The sequence below is a fragment of the Passer domesticus genome, chromosome 1, assembly GCF_036417665.1.
Source record: "Passer domesticus isolate bPasDom1 chromosome 1, bPasDom1.hap1, whole genome shotgun sequence".
Taxonomy (NCBI): Eukaryota; Metazoa; Chordata; class Aves; order Passeriformes; family Passeridae; genus Passer; species Passer domesticus.
Window position 1 is genome coordinate 75,963,648 of NC_087474.1, and position 15,306 is coordinate 75,978,953.

Sequence of the window (15,306 nt, forward strand, 5' to 3'; positions counted from 1 at the left end):
TGTTTAGATTCCCCCTCCCCTTAGCTGAGCTGAGCTCTCAGCAAGTGGCTCATGTTCCTGAATGTGTAGAAGGTGACTGGACTTACATGCTGATAGAGAGAGGCTTATTAACAACTGGAGTAATTTCCAAGCTGTAAGACCTAACAGAGCCTGGCAGGGCTGTCTGTGGATGCAGGGGGGGATTTGCAAAGTGGAGTTGAGGGAGTTTATTCAGAACTTGCTTGCCTTGTGGACTGACCCCTGACTGACTTAGCCTCACTAGCAGCTCTTGTTTTCCCTTTAGGAAGGATGGAAGTGGGAGAAGAGCAGGCTGGAAGCATTATTCCTAGTTCAGGTTCCTGTCTTCTCCTTCATGGAGAGATAAAGTGATTTGATACTCCATCTGCAGGAGCTTCTCTGGTTCTAAAGGTACTGTTGCCAGACAATTTTTAAAGAAGTATATTGTTTATTTTTAATTCTTTAAACATGGGCTTAAGTTCATAGATAACTGCCCATATGTATATGTATATATATATACATATATATATATATATATACACATATATATAATTTTTTAAAGCTACTTTGGGAATGCTCACAGCAAGGCTGATGCTGAGTGTCAGAACTTGGCTCTTTAAGATGTTCCAATGAGTACAGGGAGAAAAACTGCCTAGGGACTGCAAAAGAAAGGCTCTTTAGCAGCCTGTGGTGTCACACCTCCTAAGTTTTCCATGTTTCTCCTGGGAATATTGTTTTCGTGAATCATGATGCCTTGTTGAATGGAGAACCAGTTGGGCATTTGATATTTTTTCAGAAATCATGTATTTATAAAGTTAGAGGTCGACATCAAACACTTAATAACTTAAGAAGGTGGAATTGTGTGTTGTGTTCTTTTCCTTCCAAGTCCTTCCTTCCTCTAGACTGTCTGTTTTCTCCTTTAACCCTGTAATGCCAAAAGCCAGTTGAGGTGGGTTGTTGTCTTTTTCACCTTTTAGTGATTCTAGTCAAATGTGAAGAGTTAATCTCTTCTACATATGTTAAAACAAAGATTTTCTTTTGGCTCAAGTGCTGCTTTGTTAAAGTCTGTCTTTTCTCTACTCTCTCTACTTTTTGGAATCAAATTTATGGTTGCATCTCCACAGAGTATGAAAGTTTCTTTTTATTATTATTTTAAGTAAAAAATATAACTGCCGTGGTCTCCCACTTCCTGGATGACATTGGCAACTTTACTTGTGGCTACTGACATTTCAGGAGACCCATCTTATACAGGCAGTCTGTGTTTGGCTAAATTTAGCAAGCCATGGATCAAGTGGCAAGTATGTTCCACCCTGAAACCTATTTTTGGGAGGAGCTCAGCATAGGCACCAAGAGGTTAAAAAGCTGTGTGGGGGAGAAGAGAAAAAAAAAAAAGACAAGAAGCAAAATATTTTGCAAGAATCGTTGCTATGTTCTGAGCTTCAGCTCTTGAACACTGTGGCTCTGAATCACGTTCACTGGGGAAACAGCTGCAGCTGTTTAAGATGCTACTGCTCCTCAGCTGTTTGTTACCTTCCTTTTGCAGGCTGGGGGCTGAACACAAACCTTCCTCAGCAGTTTAGACTTAATGTTACCCTTTCTAACATAAAATAGGATGCAGGCATGTACCCCTTTCCCCCAGCATCACTGGGGGAGTGCAGCAGCCCCTGCAAGAGGGTTGGTGTGGGCATGGGTAGTGACAGCAGCCCCAGTGAGTTTCTGCAGTGCATTTGGAAGGGTTGCGTTTATGTGCGCTGTGTGCCTGAGAGTCCTGACTGTACTCTGCTGTCCCTGATCGTGAAATATGTTTCTACATATTCGGTTGTGACTGGGTTAGTTAAAAGTGTTTTGGAAAATTGACTTGACTAAATCACAGAGAAACTATGGTGTGGACATGCTGGTCTGTAATTAATTGATGAGCACAGTGCTAACCAGATAAAAACCGGTTGTCAGCTCGTAGCAGTGCATTCATATGGGCTGGTGCATGTTTATCCCAGCAGTTTAACCCTGTTTTGAGTCAATGCCTTCTAGACACTGTTTATTCCCTCCTATAGAAGTGCACGTTAGCCAAAAGAATTTGTAACACTGTCCTGGAACAGAGGTGTAGCACTGTGTGCCCATCCTCTCCCAGCTGCCAGGGCTGCCCTGGGATGGAAGATGCAAAGCAGACTGCCTCTCTGGGAGCCCTGCCAGCGGCTGACTCAAGGTGAAGGATCTCGGGGACTGGCTGTAATGGGCGAGAGCCGCGCCCGGTCTGGTTCAGCAGCACACCTGGTGCTGTCAGCTTCTGCAGGGGCTGGGAAAGCTGGGAAAGGCACTGGTGTGCGCTGGCACAGCCCCCCAACACCGTGCCTGTGGCTGGCCCTGGCTGCAGCCGAACCAGCCCTGGGCACTCACAAAGCTTTGAGGTCTTGCACTGCCCTAGCCTGAGCGGGTGGGGAGCTGGCACAGCCCCTCTCCCTCCCTGCTGGAGGAGAGAGATGGATGAAACTAGTCTGGGAGCAGGTGAGTCATGGGCTGGCTCCTTGCTTCCTCTTGGGGCAGCCTCTTGCTTGAGGATCCAGAGGCATGTCAGGGACAGTTAGTTTCTAGTGGGGATGCTGGACTGGCAATCTGGCAGTACAGGAGATTCCCAGCTGTGCTACTGGCCTCAGCTTCCCTGGGAAACAAAGCAGAGATAATAATTACTCTGTCATGGATTTCAGGCTCTGGAATATTGAACGTAAGGGAATATTCACAGGCCTATCACTTTTGTGTTTTTATTAGGAACACTGGCACTTAAAATGACAATGACCTGGGTATCTAACAGACTCTTCATAATGTAGCTGTTTGCTTTTTCTTTTACTGAGCCCAGTCAACAGGCAAAATAGTTCAGGGTCTTCTGAGTCAGCTGTTAGTGCAGTGTGAGAGCAAGCATGATTAAGATTTTTTTTAAAGTTCTGTAATGTAGAAAAAAAGAAGAGGGAGTTCCCTTTTGTTAGAATGCACTAAGCAAGTCCCTATTACTATGTCCTAACACAGAGCTTTTGGCCAGCCTAAAAGGCATCATGGTAATGAAGAAACTAATGCAGTTAGTACTTCTAGTGCCCAAATGTTTAGGGGTGTTTAGAAGCCTTGCTTTCCTAAGCATTCAGTACTCTTCTTTTTCACAAAAGTCATGAGTGCACTTGATACTCAGCCTTGAAAACATCTTGATCTCTGCAAAACCAGATAAGACCATGTTTATTTTGTATTCCTAGAGTTGGGGTGGCAGGGGGGGAAATCCCATCCCATACCTGAAGGAAGTACACCTAATTTCTCCCCTTCATGGGAAAAGAGGAAGTATTTCTCAAGCCACGAGTGTCTACCCCGTAAAAAAACAGAAACCAAATTTAATAATGATACTTTTGTGAGCAGCCTTAAATTCCCAACAAAAGAAGACAGAATTAGACCTCTTGAAAACATCTCTTGGCCTTATTTGGGGCAACACAGATTGGATTACAATTTTCAGATCAGGCTCATCGTCCCCTATTTTCACTTTGGTGAAATGGAGTAGAAGTAGAAGGGGCAATTTCAGCCCTTTCCTTGTATGAAGGATGCAGCAGTGTTAAAGAGCAGAAAGAAATACTTCAAGGCTGCTTGGAAAGAGAAAGAATTTAATTCCCACCTTAACTGGGGATCTTTTCTATCGATTTCAGCAAGGGCTGCTGCAGACATGAATAAACAGAGGTCAAACTGCAAAAAGAACTCAGACTGCAAACCTCACTGAAACTGGTGGTGGAGGGAGAATCTGTACATACTGCTCCCCTTTAGTGGCAGAAGTAGGAAAGAGTTAAGATCCCTAATGCTCCCTGAAAGTAGAAATACTGGAACCCCTCTCTCACAGATGATGGGTAGCAGGGGCTTCAGCTGGCGATTGGCTTTTCAAGTGTGAAAGGATTGAGGAAAGAAAAGTGATGGTGTTCTTGTAATGGTTGAGGGAGTCTATGCTAATGGCTAGTTGCTACTGAACACACTTTCCAGCTGTCCCCTTTCCTCTGTTCCCCCTTCCTGACTATGCAGTGAGCTGCCCAAGGAGACATAAACCCAGTATCTTTAATCTCTCCCAACAGTGATCTTCTTTTTCCTCCTCCTCTTTCCCCCCACTTTTTTTTCTTCCCCCTTGCCCCCTTTTGCCAGTTTCTGTCTCCCTGCTTTTTTTGCCTCTCTCTCTCTTTTTTTTTTTTTTTCCCCAGTAACATCAGCTTGCAGTGGGACGGCAGGGATGGTCGTGCTGGCCTGAGGGGGAAGCTCAGCTGCAGACGGGGGTTGTGAGCTTGTAAGAGCCAGTGATCTGATTCTCAGAGAAACAAAATCTGGTGACTCTTGTGTTGGCAGCTGAAGCTGTTAAGGAAGGGGCTGTGTATCTGCTGCAGGAGCTGAGCAGGTCTATTAATGCCTGGTATTGTCAGGGTTGCTAGCACACCAGCCAGTTACTGGAGGTGGCTTGGCAATATATGCAGTGCTCAGTCATCCACTCTGCAGGGCAGTAATTTTTGGCACAGTAAGAGTCAGTGGTCCACAACTGGCAATGTCCTTGAGTCCTGCAGCAGGAATAGCCAGGGCCACTGTCAGAGTCTGAAGAGGCTTTTAAACAGAGTTTAAATGAATTTCAAAAGGTGACATGAGAATGTGAGCAAATACATCGCTTGTTTGATCTCTCCTGTGTTCATTGTTGAGGGGTGAGAAAAAAGGAATTTGTGCATTCTTTGCAAGGAATGGAGAGAACACCCCATTCAGCTACCAAATCTGCTTGTAATGGAAACTTACCACTCCCTGCATTTTTGGCTGGCTACAGAGGTCAGAAGGGGTAACAGTAGTACTGTGCTGGGGTTAGTGTTGCTCTAGTTCTGAGACAACTTTGTCTTGTCAATGTAGGCTGAAATCATCTCTTACTATGGACACAAATGATATTTAAGCCACTAACACTTCAGTGATAAATATCTCCTCGTGTGGTAAAGTCCTAGAAAAGTGGCTTTGATAAAAATCAAGATGATTGTCTAACTGGAAACCTATTTGCAAGGCACTTGGACTGTGTTGGTGTATGACCCTAGATTTGCTCTGACAAGTTAGGTCCCAGTGGGGCAATTTCCAAGGCTTCTGGCTTGGTCCTTGTCGCTTGTTTAGAGAGCCCTACAAAGCAGGCAGTGGGCTACTCTTAAATGCTGGTTCTGGCAGTGCTCTTGCAGCTGAGGCACTGTGCCACATCTGTGTTTTATTATGGTCTTTTCTGTATCAGGAGGCCAGGTGTGAGCTCTCTCAGCGGGCGAGGAGAGGCTGCCAGGCCCTCAGGAAAGCTGGCACTTGGCTTGGCTTCCAGAAAAATCAGTGCTTGTGGGTACTTTCTATATTGAATCCCAGGAGCTCTCAGAAAATTATTTTCTCTGGTACCACCAGCTCAGTATCATCCTTCTGATGGCCTTAGTGGAAAGCAGGGTGGGCACAGGCTTCTCTGAGTGCCCACAAAAAAGGCAGTGTTTCTGAGAAGTGTTGAGCTGTCTGCACGTACACAGGTTGGCTCTTCCATCTGTGTGTGACGTGTGATGTTCAGGAAAGGTGAGGTGTGTGGTACTCATGTGGCCAGAAGAACCTGTGGCCTGTCTAGCCAGCGACTGGGGCACTGCTGTCCCGGAGTACCTGGCTCACAAAGCCCTGTTTGCTGGTAGTTTCTGCAGTTGTGGTAGAAAAGGGCCAAGTTTCAGGGAAGAAAAAAGTGGCATGAGAACTTTTAAGTCACTAAAAAAAGACACAGACACTGCAATCTTTGCTATGACTCATCTGGGCTGTTACTTGAAAAAGGCAGGCTGAGCAGTTGAGGACCTCCTTACTCAAGGGAGCAGCACTCATTTGTGAACTCTCTGAAGCCCTGAAAGTAGAAATGGTGTAGGTGAGCAGTTCCCATGCTGAGCCTCTGACCACTGATTTCCCTCCAACCACGGCCAGATGCAGCTTAGGGAGAGCCAGCAGGTCACGGCTGGCTAGTTACTTCCCACCTGTTGCTTCCACGGCTGCTAAACAAGTTCGAGAAGTAAAAATCCAGCATATATGTTCTCATTCTCATCTTTCTCTTAAAAACAGATGATGAAATAGTTGCAGAAATATTAATAATTCCTGGATGATGGGGCTTTGCACTGTAGGGAGTGTTGCTGATGGGAAGGGGTATCTATGAAGAAAGCTGATGTCTGCTTTATCAAAGTGTGAGTGGAGATATTTTAATGAAGTTTTGACAATGTTTTGCCCACTTGGAGCTTTATTACAGATTCACAGAGAGTCAAAGCACTGCTGTGAACTGCAGCAGCTTGTTCAGTCACCTCCCTTCAGTGAACAAGCCATGCTCCCGCGGGGCCTTGCTGGGACATGAAAGTGCCGACGTGCGTTCTGGAAAACCTTGCGGCATCGCTGCCTCCTCCCTGGGGATTAGGGACTTGTTGAGTCCTATGAGGAAAGACTGTCCCCCCAGCTCAGCAGATCGTGGTACAGACTGCTGAGGGGGGTAGGTCAGTGCTGTTTCAGTGTCCAGCAGCCCGGGCGGTGGGCAGAGGAGCCTGGCTGTCCCCGGGCACCGCCGCTGTTTGCTCAGGGAGCGGGAGCTGGGCGATAACGCGTCCCTCGAGATAAAGCGCTTTTGTTGTTTGCCTGCTGGGTCAGGGCTCGGTAGGTGTTCTGCATTGCTGGGCGTTAAGGGTGGAGGCCGCTTAAAAGAAATTTAAAAAGGGACTTTGAATGGGCTGGGTCAAGGTGTCAGAGGGTTAAACCAGAGCAGTTCCGGCACTTGCTAGAGGGAGAAAGTGGTATAACATCACCTTACACCGAGTAAACCTTTTCCTCTCAGCCGGCCAGCCCTTTATGCGAGAGGGAAACAATCTTGAAATCACAAAGCCATCGTCTGTTTAACGAGCTCTTTTTTTTTTTTTTTTCCAGCCGAGTTTTTGCGGTGGTGTATCGCCATCCTCAAGGCAGGAAAATAGATTACTGGGAGGGGAGGTAGGAGCGGAGTTAAAAAACCCGACAAGAATCCAGTGTAGTGGGAAGGCTGAGCAGTTTAACAGTGCCACCTCCTGGCTGGCCCTGGCAGGGAGGGGTGTCCCAGCTCCTCACTGACGTGTCCCACACCTACTCGCTACCAGCTGCAGCCGTGGAGACCCACACACGGATTTCTCCCAAGCGATGAACGCTGCGGGCCTGCAAAGGGGAAAATCAGCTGCAGCTTTAGACCTGGTCAGTGCAGCAGTGCAGAACGGTTTGGTGTGCAAAGGCTGGCCCAAACAGGACTTTTCCACTTCATGCAAACACCTTTTTTTTTTTTTTGTTTATTTATTTGTTTTAGTTTGGGGTTTTTGTTGCATTGGATGAAAAGAAGCCTTCATCTCGCCTCCTTCCACAGGGATGGGGGGCTCAGAATATACAATGTTTTGATTCACAGTTGGGTGGGGATGACAGGAGAGATCCTCTTTGGTAAGGTCACATCAATTGTCCAAATGCTGATATTTAAATTTCATGTTAATTAAAGGCAAAAAAAAAAGGTACTTTGAAATGAAATCACTTTTTCTATAGCATTCTTATAAAGATTTCTCCTTGGCACAGAGCCAGATTTTCCTGGTTTACAGGGTAGCCGCTGTCCCATCCTCTTGGCGTCTGACCTATTAGCACTAATTGGCACAGGACCTGGGCTGCTACACAAGGCAGCATGGACAGGGCAGACAGCCCTGTTGGGACTGCACTGGGTCCTGCTGCACTGGGTCCTGCTGCCATCCTGAGCCAGGATGACGTGAGGATGGCATCTCGGTTTCTCCTTGAGATGGGGAGGGCATCAGCTGGAGAGCTAGGACTTGCCTGGGACCAAGGAGCTGTAGCTTGGGGTACTGTGGAAAAAGCTGCCCTTAGGGATGCCAGTAGAACAGGGTCTCAGCTTTGGAGGGCACCTTGGTTTCCCTAGAGGACTGGATTCACAAAATTATTTTTGCTGTTGCACTTGAGTTTCTGTGAAGCTGAGCAGGATTCAGGTCTGCCCTGCATGTCCCACAGTAGTTCAGGCATCTCTTAACCTCCCACCTTGTTTCCCCACTCGTGTCTTCTATGACCCTTGCAGAGCCAGTCCAAAAATAAAGCCCAAGGCAGAGGTGAGCAGCTTTCTGCTGGTGTAGTTTGAGAGCAGGTGTGCAGCAGAGCAGAATGAACCTCGTGTGGGTGCAAGGGAGGGAAAGGGAGTGCACAGCTGAGGTGGCACAGGTATGAGCACAGCTCCAGGGCCCTCAGTGCTCTCCTCAGCTGTGGATGCTGTTTGTGCACAGCTCCCAGTGCAACTGGGGCAGGCCTTCATCAGCAGGGTGCACTTCCTGAAGCACATCAGCTGCTTCAATGTGGTCTCAAGAGCACTTAGAAATGTACAGGACCTTATAGGTATAGGCAGCTTCTCCCTCTCTAAGAAAACAGTTTAGCTTTGCAGACATTCCAGTAACAGCATGGGTGTTGGGTTTTTTTTTTCTCTAGATGGTACAAAATGTAATCACTTATGCAATACGGCAGACTGGCTTTCTAATCTTCCCTCTGATGTACCACTTTGGAAAGTTCTATGGATTTATATCTGAATTTCACAGTGTTCCCCATCCTCCTCTCTTTCATCTTTTTCTGTGGTGTTTCCTGTCAGTGTAGTAACTATTCAAGAAGGAGAGGAGGCAGAAACATCTTGAAATCGGTGTGGTGGAAAAAGCTGGTAGTGTGGTAGTGCCTCCTGAGCAGCACTGCACTGGGGCAATGCAGAAGCCTTAGCAGTGATTTTGATGTGAGCAATGCTGCACCGCGGCACTTCGATCCTTCCGTCCAGCTGAAGGTTTTGTGGTATGAACCAGGTCAGAGAATTTTCTAAGCCTAAAATAAGTAAATAAGACTACAGTGCAAGTCCAGTGTCTTGACACAGCCAGGAATTCCTTCAGCCAATTTTGCTGCTGAAGTCCCCATATTGTAAAGGTACAACTTTATAGTTTTGGACTTTCTTTCAAATAGTTTGTGGTGATTTTTTATTGTACCAGTCCTCTCTGCTGTGTGGTCCCAGTCTATGTCTAGAAGGTTCCTCTTTAATCCATTCTTTAGCCACTGCTCTTTCCAGACAAATGTGCTTTGCTTGATCTGGCTACACTCCGACTTCAAGCAGAAAGCCTTCAAAATTTAATATTTGTCTGTTAGCTCAGTCTCACCTGTGTTTGGGGTTTTATCCTAAGGGGAAGGTAAACCCCAGAAAATGAGCAGAGAAACTACTTCTCAATACTGAGGCTGATATCAGTTATATGAAGGTCTGCACAGAGAGTTTATTTCAGCCAAGCCAACGTAAAAAAAATTTAAAAAAATCCCTAAATCATTATCACAGTTGCACTACGATTGATCTTTTAAAAATTTCTTTTCTCCCTACAGAATACTCTGATGTGGTTAAATCCAGAGATACCCAAGAGTCTACTTGAGTACTTTTCTTAGCTTGGCTGTACTTGGGGTTTTTGTTCATATTGGGTTTGTGTGTTTGTTTTTTTTTTTTTTTTTTTTTTTGTTTTGTTTTTTTTTTTTTGGCCAGTGGGAGCAGTTTGCTATTGTAGACAACACTATAGAAGAGGACTGCGTGAGCAAGCAGCAGTGACTTGGTGGTGGAAGAACGCTGCAGTGTTACTTACTTCCCACCTTATGCAATTGCAGTACTAAAGCTCATTGCAGTAGTGGCTCTAGGCCTGTTTGTTTGTACTCATCATCCACAAGGTACCAATGTTTTTCTGAACTCTAATGCTTCTTGTTGTGTGTTTACCCTTGGAGATGCTGACAAAAGAGTTAGGAATGGAAAAATATTGTGTATTCCTGATCTGGGTCTGTAGTTCCCTAGGAATCCAGGGAGGCCTTGAATTTGATGTTGCTTTCCTGTTTTTAGGGAGCAGACCAAGCTATGAATAATAAATACAAGCTCTGGGGCAAAACTGTTTTCCATTCATAAAATTCAACATTAAAGGCTGAACAGTAATTTCTTAGTCTGCTGCAAAGCAATAGGAATTCCTTGTTGGGACTAGAGAGCTGCTGACAGCTTCTTCAGCTTTTGCTGTGCTACAGCTAATAAATTGGTTCATCTTTGATTTTTATATAGATGGAACAAAGGTGTCTCCAGCTAAGTAATGCAGATTAATGTAGTTTTCAATCTGAGGAGTTTGAATTTGGAAAAATAAAGGCAAAGCAAGTCCCTTTCTTCTGGCTTCCTCTCTCGGCTTTCAGAATGAGAAATAGCTGGGACATAACTTGAATAAATCAAGAATGAGGAGATGAAAGTTACGGTATTCTGTTTGGGACCAAAACTTACTGCACAGAGTCTGAAGTTTCTGCCTCAGTGATGATGGTGTGAAAAATCAAATCATAGGGTGCCAAAAAGTTTCTGTGGTCTGGATCCTGCATTTATTTGTACTCCAATATCTGAGGGGTCCTGTTGGATCCCAGGAAGAACATTGCAGGGAGGAAGAGGTAAATCATTGTCGGTGGTGCAGTGATTGAGGAGAATCTGATTTGAGTGCTCTCGTAAAGAGCATTCAGTAGGGAAATGTGGTTGTGACTTGCTCTCCTCCCACCCTGGAGCCAGGCTGTTGTTCTCCGAACTGATGACTGTCAGGTAATAGAGGGAGGTGAAGGTTTGCAAGGGGCAAGAGAGCATCCTGGATCAAAGTGTTTGTTTTTCAAGGTAAAGCTGCATTAAACTGGGGAGAAGCAGACCAGCAACAGTGAAGAATATAATCTGTGCATTTTATCACTCTGCTAACCCCAGCTGTAAAATTTACCATAGGAAGGCTAATAAAATGGGAGCCACACAAGCAAACAGGGCATGGGATTATCAGCAAACATTTATTTTGGCTCTGGTGGAGCCACTCCCCTGATCAAAGTGGTTGGAGTTTGAACCTCTTTTAAGTTGTTCCGTGCTTGGACTGGGAGTGCCCTGATCTTGCATTGATGGCGTCAGCATCGTCTGCGCAGCTGTATAGAAGAAAGTAGCAGGAGGGAGAGGGAAATTGTGTGAGGCTGCTTTACTGCAGTGTGAGACAACAGTAGCTTATAGTTTAGCTTTGCCAGCAACTGCCTGGTTTGAGAAAACAACCTGAGGCTGATTGTATAACTAGATCGTATAGGTATTATCACAGGGCCAACGGGGAATGCTTTACCATTTGCAGGCTCATGTCTGGCAGACTGAGTAGCTGTGTAATCCTTATCAACAAAATAGCCCGCTGGCAGAAATCACCTTGAGCCCCAGGCTCTTCCCTTCTGGAGCCTTTTCTCTCACTGATCTCTTTGGTCGGGGTTCCCCCTTTCTCCTCCAAAAAGAGCTGCTTGAATCCCTCTTGGCAATGAGTCTCTTGGCTGAAACAAACATCTCCTCTCTGATCCTTTCAGGCTCCATGGTTGATGTCTGGTGGGGGGGCTCACTTAGTGAATGTGGTGCTCTTGTTCAGTCTCGCTGGCTGGGGAAATGAAAAACTTCTGGGAGGAGGTACATGGGTGAGAAACAGAGTAGTCTCAGGAGAGAAACAGAGGGAGGAGAAGGTTTTTAAGTCCTCAGGGATGGGATCTTTCTATGCAAACGTCTTGCATCTCACTTTGTGCTAAGGGCAGAACAAAGGCAGCTTTTCTTCTGACTTTTTTTTTTTATTCTTACCTGTTTTGTCCATTCTGTATTTCTTTTGTTTATTTTGTACTCTGTTGGGGAGATTGTTGTAGACATCTGCGTGCTTGAGTTTGGATTCATTTTAAGGCCAACTCATAATGTGTTTGCACTAGAGAGGCAAGAATGAAGCTGGGCTTGAATGTCGCTCTCATGATATGAACAGCTCTCCTTCCTGGGTCAGGGCAGTGCTGAAGCACCAGAGAGAGTTCCTGCCTCCAAGCCTCACTAGGCTGAGCAGCAAGGGAAGAGCAGGCAGCAGGAAGTTAATGCTGTGGGTGTTAGACTGCAAAGGATTGCTTCATAATATATATTTTTTTACAATTCTTGTTTTTAAATAGCTCCACATCATCCAGCCAATGCTAGGCCAGAGTACTTGTTTTTGAGGCCTCCTGGCAGTGTGAGTGTTGAGGGGAAACGGAAGCAATCTGTAAGGCTGACAGAGCAATTCAAACAAGACTTCCCCCTTTCCCTCCCAGGGTAAAATGTGTGACTTTGTGCCCTCATATCTGCCACAGTCAGCATTCTTGCACTGCATGAGGAAGGTCCTGCATCCATATGTGAGGTCTGGGAAGGTTTTCCTGTTCTCGGCTTCTTGATCTCTGTAGCATATGCCCCATCCTACTGCTGCACAGAAATGAGGGTCTCAGCAGTTGCAGCCCTGTAAGGAGGCTGGGTGAGAGCTGGCTTTGTGGGTGGACCTTCACACTGAGCTAGGGATGAAGGACTGGTGGGAGATCTGTTCGTGTCTGGCAGTTTGGGACTTTGCCTGCTGGGACACAGAAGTCCCTGTGACTGGGGTGTGCATGACTTGGTAGAAACATGTAGTAGCTGTTTTATCTCAGCTTTAGCTCTTCAGTCAATGTATTTGTAGCACACTGATCATTGTGTTTGCCTGAGCCCTGTGCGAGCTCCTGTAGAGCAGACTCCCATCCCATCTGTCTCACTGAAGCATTTGTCAGTCCTGGGAAGGTGACTTCAGAATGATCCATGAAAGAGATTGGACTTTGTGCTCTAGGTGGATTCTTCATCATGGTCCATTACATAAGAGCTGAGGGTAAAAATAAGATACTTTACCTTTCCTTGTGTCTTTTGGGACAAAAACTTGATTTCAGTCGGAATAGCATCATTTAGATGTTCCTGCTCCCCCTATTCTCTTTTCTCATGCTACAGAACACCATCAAAATAACAAAATACAGCCACACTGGGATTATTTTAGGGCTGCACTGGAGAGCGTAGGAGTCGGTATATGAGAAATTTAAGCAACGGATTTTTATGGAAAGAGTAGCATCTTTCAACATAACAGAAGTAACAGCATAAAGACACTTCCAATTCAGGCACTCTTCCCAGCAAGGGCTGAGATTCTGGCTCAGAATCTGACCATGGGGTTCACTTGTGCCTCATACCCCTCACTTCAAGGAGATCTGTGTGGAAATGTGCAGATCTTTGTTTTAGCAAAACCCCACCACCTTCTTACTCATGCTGCACATCCCTGGAGGATATTGGTCTCGCCTGTGCACAGCTGAGCTGTGTTCAGAGCCTGGTTCTTGCTACAGAGCCCTTACTAAGCTTTTTGAGGCTCCTTCAGAAAGATAACTGCAGTAGCTGCCAGGTGTACTAGAATTCAGGTGTGATAGTGTGAATATACCACAGATCTTCTGTGACAGCAAGGGATTCTTTTGCTTTGCTGGGATCAGTGAAGATGAACTTTGGTTTTGTTGCTTGACTGTGCCAAAATGGTGTCTGATTAGAAACAGGAATTCAAGAAAGAAACCAAGGCAATTCTTAGGCTGAAGGAGTAAAGGTCTTTTTTAATTTAGAGGACAGCAGAGATCTCGAGCTTCCAGCCCCTGAAAGATCTTTAGACAACAAATCTCTCTGTCTCTGTGGTATGACAAACATACCTTTCTCCTGCTATGGAGAAAGCTTCAGGTTAAGTGATGGAATGTGAGTTTAAGATGTAGTGTTTGTTTTTCAGTTTAATTCCCATAGAAAAAGGGCAGGCAGTTTTTGTGATAGGAAGCCAAATGCTGTTCAGCTGGTGCTGGGAGTGAGGCTCTGCAATTTTCATGTGTGAGATGGGCAGTGAAGAGTCAGAAGATCTCAAGGGCCAGAAGTTTGATGCTTTAGAGATTGAATCCCTATTTTTTAGTCAGCTGAGACCTCTTACAGCAGATTTGCTACAGATGCTCTGGGGAAGCCTCTGTACTGTGTGGAGGCAAAATCTCACGTGTTTGCTGTTGAGGGCCTGGGGGCTCTTTCACATGTGCCCAAGGCTATAAGGAGCCTATTGAATTTGGCAAAGAGGATCTTGGCTATTATGGAATCAGTTTCAAATACAAGTGCTTGAACTAGCACTGTGTCTGTTTTTAATCTGCTGAATGTTTCTTCAGATAACAGACCAAGAAGCTTGGTGGCAGGAATTTGGGTTTTAGTTATGCTTTTGTTCTGTGATTGCGGTGAAACAGAACTGAGCAAGTGGACTCTTTCATGAATGCTGCTGCTGAATGGAATTTTGTTAGGTTCTCCTCAAGGTCCGGCTCTTCTGCTATCTCATGGCAATCATGGGGTTCAGATGAAGTTAAAGAACTGCTGGCATGAGGAGAAAAAAGAAGTTCCTGTGTCTGTATAGTGATACTGTTTTATTTATGTGGACCTAAAGTGCAGCAATAATGGTGTCTTGGATGAATTGGTTCCAAAAAAGCATAATTTGAAACTTGATTTGGGGAGTGGTGATCAAAGCTGTGATGAACACCTCGGCCTTCTCTCTTTCCTCTTCCTTCTTTTTTTCCCCTCTCCAAACCAGGGTGTAACAGAAATAGGCTCAAAGACCAGTGTATTTAACATGCTCTGTCCCATCTAGTGTGCTTGCTGGTTCACGTTCAGCTGTGGAAAGCCTCCCTGTGTGAGCAGGTCTCAGACTTGCTCTGTTTGCTGGGATAGCAGGTGAGAGTTTTGCTGCACAAGAAGAAAACAAGAGACGCTCCCTTGCTGCTAGCTCTTGGCCGCTCTGAGGTGTTGGTCATCTGTGCACCAGGGATTCTTTGGCTGCTCAGGAATTTGTTTGAGCTGCAGAATGTGGGTGTGTAGGATGGAGGCCATATGTCAGAGCTCCTGGGTGGCCAGATGTGAGCCACAGGTGCCCTAGCTGTATATACTGAATCTTTCCAACATGAGTTATGCAGCCCAATGCTTGTGACCAGCCTTTGTAAACTTGTGCTCAGCTCCAGGAGCCTCTTGTGTCTCTGACTCCTGCCTATACCTTTTCAAATCATAACTCAACCCTACTCCATGGCAGGATCCCAAACAGGTCTCTACACTCTCCATGTGCTGCCTTGTGCATGGTTATCTATCTACCCATCAGCTATGTCATCTATGTCATCTACAAAGGCTCCTGGAATGAGATGGTTTGGGGATGTGCTGCACTTGGAATGTAATTTGTGTTACTTCTCCTGGGGCTTCAAAGCAAGGAACAGTTTGTCCTCTGTGGATATAAAATATGTGTTACCATGACTGATACTTCATATTTAAAATGTGCTCTTTGAACTTGTTTCCTTCAGCATCCTTTTCCCCCCTTAAACTTTGGAGAGATCTGAGAATCATGACAAAAAATGAGAAAAAAA